General features: G+C 50.1%; 1 pseudogene; it reads right to left on the bottom strand.

The window, feature by feature from the left end:
• Positions 1 to 233: 233 nt before the first annotated feature.
• On the bottom strand, positions 234 to 2,806 carry LOC119326622 (annotated as a pseudogene).
• Between the last annotated feature and the right edge of the window lie 7,579 nt (positions 2,807 to 10,385).

The raw sequence follows: 10,385 nt of genomic DNA, 5'->3' as shown, positions 1-10,385 counted from the left end.
CGACGGCTACGGCAGGCCGCTGCACCGAGGACGAACGCTGGAGCCGCAGGGGCGAATGGCGGTCCACGCAGAGCACCGATGCTGCAACCGCGAGCCGGCGAGTGGCGGAGCCAACGAGCAGCGACGGGGAGCGGCGCTACGGTGTTGCAGGTGAGGCCGTGGATGGCGACGAGACGGCGCGCTGCACGCATCGCCACTTCAATGCCATCCACGTGAACTGTTGCGGGACGAGCTCGCGAAAAATCCCTTCTTTTATTTTATTCTGCCATCTTCTGCTAAAGATGCCTAAACCACATTGATGATCGATCACATGTCCGCAACCTGGCTCGCCGGCCAGGTGATGGCGATGGGGCTCGTCACCGAGTGCTCGCCGTCGCTCCACTCGATCGACCCGAACGTGTGCTTCTCCGTGACGTTCCCAAACATCCGTGGCGCGAAGGTGATCGCGTACTCCTGCGTCCCCTGCGTCGCGCTGAACTGCAGCTTCTGCGGCCTCACCGTCACGGCCACGCCGGCGGGGCTGGCGATCTTGGCCCTGTACGTCGCCCTGACGCTGCTCCCGACGTTCCGCACGACGCGGCGCTGCGTGACCGCGCGTTTCTCCGGGCCGAACACCGCCGAGAAGGCCGGGTAGTTGAGGTCCCCCACGCCGGCGCCCGCGCGCGTCGAGCAGTTGGTCGCCGGGCTGAACACGGCCATCTGCTCGGCGGTGTAGCCGAGCGTGCAGAGGAAGGCGATGTAGTCCTCCGTGCCGGCGTCGTACACCAGGCCTGGATCGGTGGCGCGGTTGGGGTCCACGTGGCCTGCCCCGCGCGCGAATGGCGTGGAAGCCTTGCCGGTGGACATGTCCCCGATGACGGTGCCGGCGCTGTCCACGTTGTACGCGGTGGTCATCAGGGCGGACTTGATCGCCGCCGGGCTCCACTTCGGCCTCGCCTGCCGGAGCAGCGCCGCGATGCCGCTCAACTGTGGGCACGATATCGAGGTGCCCGACATGATGTTGTACTGCACGCGCCTCGAGTCGCCGTCGAGCAGCGAGGGCGAGGCGGCGCCTGTTCAGGCAGCCAGTATGTCCACGCCGGGGGCCGTGACGTCCGGCTTGAGGATCTCTGGGACGAGCCGGCTCGGGCCGCGGCTGGAGAAGGATGCCATTCTAGGCGAAGGGGGTGACCGTCCGACCACGGTGCCGTGGAACACGATGGTCGCGACGGGGGATGCTTGCGTGCGCAAGTACTTCTTGATCTTCTCGGCGGCGGCAAATGTGACGGCACTGGCGGGGAGGATGTGAGCGCTGGTTCTGGCCTGCTCGCCCTGTGCTTCGTCGCCACCGAGGATTGCTCCGGCGCCACCGGCGAGTTTAACGGCAAATCCTTTCTCTGTCCGCCCATTCACTCCGGGATCGCACAAAACAATCTTCCCGGCAACCAAGTCGGGATTGAGCTTCCCGGCTTCACAGATGTTCGAGCCCACGTCTTCGCCGTACACCAGTGGAACCTTTGTCCGGCCAAGCGGTTTGCCGGCGTACAACGAGGTGCCCGTGAAGGTCTCCCCGTTGCCGAGAACGACGTCGGCCGGAAATTCGCGGTTGATGGTGGACGCGCCGACGGTCAAGAACCACGGCGCGACGTTGACGACGGTGGATTCGCCGGGGCCGGAGTTCCCAGCGGAGGCGGAGACGACGATGCCCTTGCTAACAGCGTGGAACGCGCCCACGGCCGTGGTATCCTTGTAGAACTTGCGTGCCTTCATGGTGCCGAGCGAAGCAGAGATGACGTCGACGCCGTCTGCGATGGCCTCGTCGAACGCGGCAAGGGTGTCGGAGCTGGCGCACCCTTTCCAGCACGCCTTGTAGACGGCGATGCGCGCGCCCGGCGCCGCGCCGACGGCTCTTCCTTCGCCGTAGCCGTACAAGGACGCGTCCGCCACGGCAGAGCCGGCGGCGGTGGACGCGACGTGCGTGCCGTGGCCTTCGGTATCGAGCGGCGACATGGACACCGTCTCACCGACCGCATTGCGCCGACCTGTCGCGGCCTCGTGTCCCCGGCGGAAGAACTTGGCGCCGACGATCTTGCCGTTGCAGTACGCGGAGGCGTTGAACTCCGGGGTCGACACGCAGCCGCCGCGGAACCTGCGGGGCGGCGGCGGCAGCGACGGGTCCGCGGCGAAGGACTTGCGCCCCTCCGGGTACACGCCGGTGTCGATGACGCCGATGACGACGTCGGAGGCGCCGCTGGACGCCGGGAGCAGCCCGGACGACTCCGAGAGCCGGAGGAAGGACGGCGTGAGGGTGGTGTGCAGCTCCTGCACCTCGTCGGGCACGACGGCGAGGACGGCGCCCGAGGACGCGAGGCGCGCGGCCTGGCGGGCCGTGAGCCGCGCCGCGAAGCCCGTGGCGGCGTGCGCGTAGGAGTAGAGCACCCGCGGCGCCGGGCTGGACATCTCCAACGGGATGCGGTCGCGCAGGAAGGCCGCATACGGCCGGGTGGCCAGCAGGCCGCGCCGCGGCAGCCGGGGCGCGTGCTCCGGCGCGACGTGCACGATGTAGGAGGACACGCCCTCCATCTCGAGCTCCTCCGCCGTGGCCATGGCAGCCGTCGCCGCGCCGATGACGGCGAGCAGGAGGCACAGGGGTCTGGTCAGCTCCATGGCTCGACGCAGTGCCGATGCCTCCCCGCAGTGTGGACTGTGTGGAGCGCTGCGAGGTCGGGCGGCAGGCGCGAGAAAGCAGGCGAGTCAGCTGAGGAGCGCCGGACACCACGGGTGGCAGCACGCAGACGGCATGGCATGGGTAGTTTGCACATGGAGATGGTCGGGCGGAGGTGGGGCTCGTCCTCCATTGCAAGGTGACAAGAACGTGACTCGCGTGCTACTCCTGTATCGCCAACTTTTGCCATGTGCAACTGAGTTCGCACTTTTGTAATTCTAGATCTCACATTGTAAATCTTGGTCGATTTAGAAATAACAATTCCAGTCGATCTGGAAATCGGTTTTGCTAAAGGTGACATGGGCATCTTCAATCCACAAATCATCCGCATATGTCTGAACCATGTTGTGACATCCAACGCGGTATGTATTGGTCCATCGAAAGATTCGGACGTGTTTATGCCGCAAACCGGAGACAAAGTAGGGGTTGACATTGTGGGCGTACGGACCACTGTCACACCCGCCCCTGACTACCCTGGCCCACCAAAACCCTCCTACCTCGCCCGTATGCGTTCGCGCTCGGTGTCAGTTGCCCGTATTCATACCGCTGTAGAGCAATCTCTCGGCATTGACGCTGGCCCATAGCAGACGCGACCTCCCACTAGCATCGGCATTCAAGGGGCGCGCCGGCTGAAAGAGTGCCGCCTGCTGCATGCCCGACTGAACAAGCCTCCTCGTCGCATTCAACCGGTTTCATACTACGCGTCCTACCTCCATTAAACCCGCACGTGTGCCGAGAAACCTACTCCGCCCACACTAGCCGGCCGGCACTAAACACAACACCGGTTGGCTCCTCGCGTCCACCCGGTATATAAACGAGGCCAGACGCCGAACAAGAACTGGACCACACCTCCGCTCCCAATCTCCTCCTTGCTGAAGGAAATATGCCCTAGAGGCAATAATAAAGTTATTATTTATTTCATGATAAATGTTTATTATTCATGCTAGATTGTATTAACCGGAAATATAATACATGTGTGAATACATAGACAAACAGAGTGTCACTAGTATGCCTCTACTTGACTAGCTCGTTGAATCAAAGATGGTTAAGTTTCCTAGCCATAGACATAAGTTGTCATTTGATTAACGAGATCACATCATTAGGAGAATGATGTGATTGACTTGACCCATTCCGTTAGCTTAGCACTTGATCGTTTAATATGTTGCTATTGCTTTCTTCATGACTTATACATGTTCCTATGACTATGCGATTATGCAACTCCCGTTTATCGAAGGAACACTTTGTGTGCTACCAAACGTTACAATGTAACTGGGTGATTATAAAGGAGCTCTACAGGTGTCTCCGAAGATACATGTTGAGTTGACGTATTTTGAGATTATGATTTGTCACTCCGATTGTCGGAGAGGTATCTCTGGGCCCTCTCGGTAATGCACATCACTATAAGCCTTGCAAGCAATGTGACTAATGAGTTAGTTGCGGGATGATGCATTACATAACGAGTAAAGAGACTTGCCAGTAACGAGATTGAACTAGGTATTGAGATACCGACGATCAAATCTCGGGCAAGTAACATACCGATGACAAAGGGAACAACGTATGTTGTTATGCGGGTTGACCGATAAAGATCTTCATAGAATATGTGGGAGCCAATATGAGCATCCAGGTTCCGCTATTGGTTATTGACCGGAGACGTGTCTCGGTCATGTCTACATAGTTCTCGAACCCGTAGGATCCGCACGCTTAAAGTTAGATAACGATTTATATTATGAGTTATGTGATTTGATGTACCGAAGGTAGTTCAGAGTCCCGGATGAGATCGGGGACATGAAGAGGAGTCTCGAAATGGTCGAGAAGTAAAGATCAATATATTGGACGACTATATTCGGACATCGAAAGGTTCCGAGTGATTCAGGTATTTTCGGAGGTATCAGGGAGTTACAGGAATACGAGGAAGAAGCAATGGGCCTCATGGGCCAAGTGGTGGAAGAGAGGAGGCAGGGCGCGCGGCCCCCCTAGCCCGAACCGAATTGGACTAGGGGGCCGGCCCCCTTTCCTCCTTTTCCTCCCTCTCCTTCCTTCTCCTTCTCCTTCCCTTCCTTCCCCTCTCCTACTTGGACTAGGAAAGAGGGGGGAATCCTACTTGGAGTAGGCTTGCCCCCCTTGGACGCGCCTCCTCCCCTTGGTCGGCCCTCTCCTCCTCCCCTCCTTTATATACGGAGGAGGGGGCACCCCATAGACACAACAATTGACCTCTTGATCTCTTAGCCGTGTGCGGTGCCCCCCTCCACCATAGTCCTCCTCGATAATATTGTAGCGGTGCTTAGGCGAAGCCCTACGACGGTAGAACATCAAGATCGTCACCACGCTGTCGTGCTGATGGAACTCTCCCTCGACACTCGGCTGGATCGATGTTCGAGGGACGTCATCGAGCTAAACGTGTGCTAGAACTCGGAGGTGCCGTAGTTTCGGTGCTTGATCGGTCGGGTCGTGAAGACGTACGACTACATCAACCGCGTTGTTCTAACGCTTCCGCTTTCGGTCTACGAGGGTACGTGGACGACACTCTCCCCTCTCGTTGCTATGCATCACCATGATCTTGCGTGTGCGTAGGAATTTTTCTGAAATTACTACGTTCCCAACAGTGGCATCCGAGCCAGGTTTTATGCGTAGATGTTATATGCACGAGTAGAACACAAGTGAGTTGTGGGCGATACAAGTCATACTGCTTACTAGTATGTCATACTTTCGTTCGGCGGTATTGTTGGATGAAGCGGCCCGGACCGACATTACGCGTACGCTTACGCGAGACTGGTTCTACCGACATGCTTTGCACACAGGTGGCTGGCGGGTGTCAGTTTCTCCAACTTTGGTTGAACCGAGGGTGGCTACGCCCAGTCCTTGCGAAGGTTAAAACAACACTAACTTGACGAACTATCGTTATGGTTTTGATGTGTAGGTAAGAACGGTTCTTGCCCAGCCCGTAGCAGCCACGTAAAATTTGCAACAACAAAGTAGAGGACATCTAACTTGTTTTTGCAGGGCATGTTGTGATGTGACATGGTCAAGACGTGATGCTATACTTTATTGTATGAGATGATCATGTTTTGTAACCGAGTTATCGGCAACTGGCAGGAGCCATATGGTTGTCACTTTATTGTATGAAATGCAAGCGCCCTGTAATTGCTTTACTTTATCACTAAGCGGTAGCGATAGTCGTAGAAGCAATAGATGGCGAAACGAGAACGATGCTACGATGGAGATCAAGGTATCGCGCTGGTGACGATGGTGATCACGACGGTGCTTCGGAGATGGAGATCACAAGCACAAGATGATGATGGCCATATCATATCACTTATATTGATTGCATGTGATGTTTATCCTTTATGCATCTTATTTTGCTTTGATTGACGGTAGCATTATAAGATGATCTCTCACTAATTATCAAGAAGTGTTCTCCCTGAGTATGCACCGTTGCGAAAGTTCTTCGTGCTGAGACACCACGTAATGATCGGGTGTGATAGGCTCTACGTTCAAATACAACGGATGCAAAACAGTTGCACACGCGGAATACTCAGGTCAAACTTGACGAGCCTAACATATACAAATATGGCCTCGGAATACGGAGACCGAAAGGTCGAGCATGAATCATATAGTAGATATGATCAACATAGTGATGTTCACCATTAAAGACTACTCCATCTTACGTGATGATCGGACATGGTTTAGTTGATTTGGATCACGTGATCACTTAGATGACTAGAGAGATGTCTGTCTAAGTGGGAGTTCTTTAGTAATATGATTAATTGAACTTCAATTTATCATGAAATTAGTCCTGGTAGTATTTTGCAAATTATGTTGTAGATCAATAGCTCGCGTTGTTGCTTTCATATGTTTATTTTGATATGTTCCTAGAGAAAACTGTGTTGAAAGATGTTAGTAGCAATGATGCGGATTGGATCAGTGATCTGAGGATTGTCCTCATTGCTGCACAGAAGAATTATGTCCTTGATGCACCGCTAGGTGACGGACCTATTGCAGGAGCAGATGCAGACATTATGAACGTTTGGCTAGCTCAATATGATGACTACTTGATAGTTTAGTGCACCATGCTTAACGGCTTAGAATCGGGACTTCAAAGACGTTTTGAACATCATGGGCCATATGAGATGTTCCAGGAGTTGAAGTTAATATTTCAAGCAAATACCCGAGTTGAGAGATATGAAGTCTCTAACAAGTTCTATAGCTAAAAGATGGAGAAGAATTGCTCAACTAGTGGGCATGTGCTCAGATTGTCTAGGTACTACAATCGCTTGAATCAAGTGGGAGTTAATCTTTCAGATAAGATAGTGATTGACAGAGTTCTCTAGTCACCATCACCAAGTTAGTAGAACTTCATGATGAACTATAGTATGCAAAGGATGACGAAAATGATTCCCGAGCTCTTCGCGATGTTGAAATCAACGAAGGTAGAAATCAAGAAAAGAGCATCAAGTGTTGATGATTGACAAGACCACTAGTTTCAAGAAAAGGGCAAAAGGAAAGAAAGGGAACTTCAAGTAGAATGACAAGCAAGTTGTCACTCCCGCGAAGAAGCTCAAAGTTGGACCAAAGTCTGAAACTGAGTGCTTACACTGCAAAGGAAATGGTCACTGGAAGCGGAAATGCCCTAAATATTTGGTGGATAAGAAGTATGGCAAAGTAAACAAGGGTACATTTGATATACAGGTTATTTATGTGTACCTTACTAGTGTTTGTAGTAGCCCCTGAGTATTTGATACTTGTTCGGTTGCTAAAAATTAGTAACTCGAAACAGGAGTTACAGAATAAATAGAGACTAGTTGAGGGTGAAGTGATGATGTGTGTTAGAAGTGGTTCCAAGATTGATATGATCATCATCGCACACTCCCTATACTTTCGGGATTAGTGTTAAACCTAATTAAATATTATTTGGCGTTTGCGTTGAGCATGAATATGATTTGATCATGTTTATTGTGATACGGTTATTCATTTAAAGTCAGAGAATAATTGTTGTTCTGTTTACATGAATAAAACCTTCAATGGTCATACACCCAATGAAAATAGTTTGTTGGATCTCGATCGTAGTGATACACATATTTATAATATTGATGCCAAAAAATGCAAAGTTAATAATGATAATGCAACTTATTTGTGGCACTGCCGTTTAGGTCATATCGGTGTAAAGCGCATGAAGAAACTCCATAAAAGATGGATTTTCGGAATCACTTGGTTATGAATAATTTGATGCTTGCGAACCGTGCCTTTTGGGCAAGATGACTAAAACTCCGTTCTCCAGAACAATGGAACGAGCTAATGACTTGTTGGAAATAATACATACTGATGTATGCAGACCAATGAGTATTAAGGCTCGTGGCGGGTATCGTTATTTTCTCACTTTCACAAATGATTTGAGCAGATATGGGTATATCTTGATGAATCATAAGTCTGAAATAGTTAAAAGGTTCAAAGAATTTCAGAGTGAAGTGGAAAATCATCATAACAAGAAAATAAAGTTTCTGCGATCTGATCGTGGAGATGAATATTTGAGTTAAGAGTTTGGCCTTCAGTTAAAATAATGTGGTGTTTCACAAACTCATGCCACCTGGAACACCACAGCGTAACGGTGTGTCCGAATGTCATAACCGCACTTTATTGGATATGGTGTGATCTATGATGTATCTTACTGATTTACCACTATCGTTTTGGGATTATGCATTAGAGACAGCTGCATTCACTTTAAATAGGGCACCATAAAAATCCGTTGAGACGACACTGTATGAACTATGGTTTAGCAATAAACCTAAGCTGTCTTTTCTTAAAGTTTGGAGTTGCAATGCTTATGTGAAAAAGTTTCAACCTGATAAGTTCGAACCCAAATCGGAGAAGTGCGTCTTCATAGAATACCCAAAGGAAACTGTTGGGTACACCTTCTATCATAGATCCGAAGGCAAGATATTCGTTGCTAAGATGGATCCTTTCTAGAGAAGGAGTTTCTCTCGAAAGAAGTGAGTGGGAGGAAAGTAGAGCTTGATAAGGTAATTGTACCTTCTCCCGAATTGGAAAGTAGTTCATCACAGAAATTAGTTCCAGTGATTTCTACACCAATTAGTGAGGAAGCTAATGATGATGATCATGAAACTTCAGATCAAGTTACTACATAACCTCATAGGTCTTCCAGAGTACGGTCTGCACCAGAGTGGTACGGTAATCCTGTTCTGGAAGTCATGTTACTAGACCATGATAAACCTACGAACTATGAGGAAGCGATGATGAGCCTAGATTCCGCGAAATGGTTGAAAGCAATGAAATCTGAGATAGGATCTATGTATGAGAAAAAAGTGTGGACTTTGGTGGACTTGCCGATGATCGGCAAGCCATAGAAAATAAATGAATCTTCAAGAGGAAGACGGACGTTAATAGTAGTGTTACTATCTACAAAGCTAAACTTGTCAAAAACGGTTTTTGACAAAGTTCAAGATGTTGACTATGGTGAATTTTTTCTCACTCGTATCGATGCTTAAAGTCTGTCTGAATCATGTTAGCAATTGCCACATTTTATGAAATCTGGCAAAAGGATGTCAAAACTGCATTCCTTAATGGATTTATTAAAGAAGAGTTGTATATGATGCAACCAGAAGGTTTTGTCAATCCTAAAGGTGCTAACAAAATGTGCAAGATCCAGCGATCCATCTATGGACTGGTGCAAGCATCTCGGAGTTGGAATATACACTTTGATAAGTTGATCAAAGCATATAGTTTTATACGGACTTAGAATGAAGCCTGCATTTACAATAAAGTGAGTGGGAGCACTACAACCTTTCTGTAAGTATATGTGTGTGACATATTGTTGATCATAAATGATGTAGAAATTTTCTGGAAAGCATAAAGAAGTGTTTGAAAGGAGTTCTTTAAAAGAAAGACCTCAGTAAAGTTACTTACATATTGAGCATCAAGATCTATTGAGATAGATCAAGACGCTTGATAAGATTTTCAATGAGTACATACCTTGACAAAATTTTGAAGTAGTTCAAAATGTAACATTCAAAGAAAGAGTTCTTGTCCGTGTTGCAAAGGTATGAAATTGAGTAAGACTCAAATCCCGACCACGGCAGAAAATAGAAAGAGAATGAAAGTCATTCCCTATGCCTCAGTCATAGGTTCTATAAAAGTCTGACATGCTATGGACCAGATGTTGGGGAACGTTGCAGAAAACAAAAATTTTCCTACTCGTTTCACCAAGATCATCTAGGAGTTCATCTAGCAACGAGTGATTAGATGCATCTACATACCTTTGTAGATCGCGAGCGGAAGCGTTCAAAGAACGGGGATGATGTAGTCGAACACGACGTGATTCGAATCACCGGAGATCCTAGCACCGAACAGACGGCACATCCGCGTTCAACACACGTACGGAACAGCCACGTCTCCTCCTTCTTGATCCAGCAAGGGAGGGAGGAGAGGTTGAGGGAGATGGCACCAGCAGCAGCACGACGGCGTGGTGTTGATGGAGCTGCAGTACTCCGGCAGAGCTTCGCTAAGCACTATGGAGGTTGAGGAGGTGTTGGGGAGGGAGAAGGAGGCAACCAAAGGCCAAAGACTCAAGGTATGAAGTCCCTCCTCTCCCCCACTATATATAGGGGTGCCAAGGGGGGGGTGGCCGGCCCTAGGAGATCCAATCTCCTAGGGGGTGCGGCGGCCTAGG

This window comes from Triticum dicoccoides, chromosome 6B (genome assembly GCF_002162155.2).
Source record: "Triticum dicoccoides isolate Atlit2015 ecotype Zavitan chromosome 6B, WEW_v2.0, whole genome shotgun sequence".
NCBI lineage: Eukaryota > Viridiplantae > Streptophyta > Magnoliopsida > Poales > Poaceae > Triticum > Triticum dicoccoides.
The sequence above is the reverse complement of the archived record's forward strand: the minus strand, read 5'-3'. Positions and strand labels throughout refer to the sequence as shown.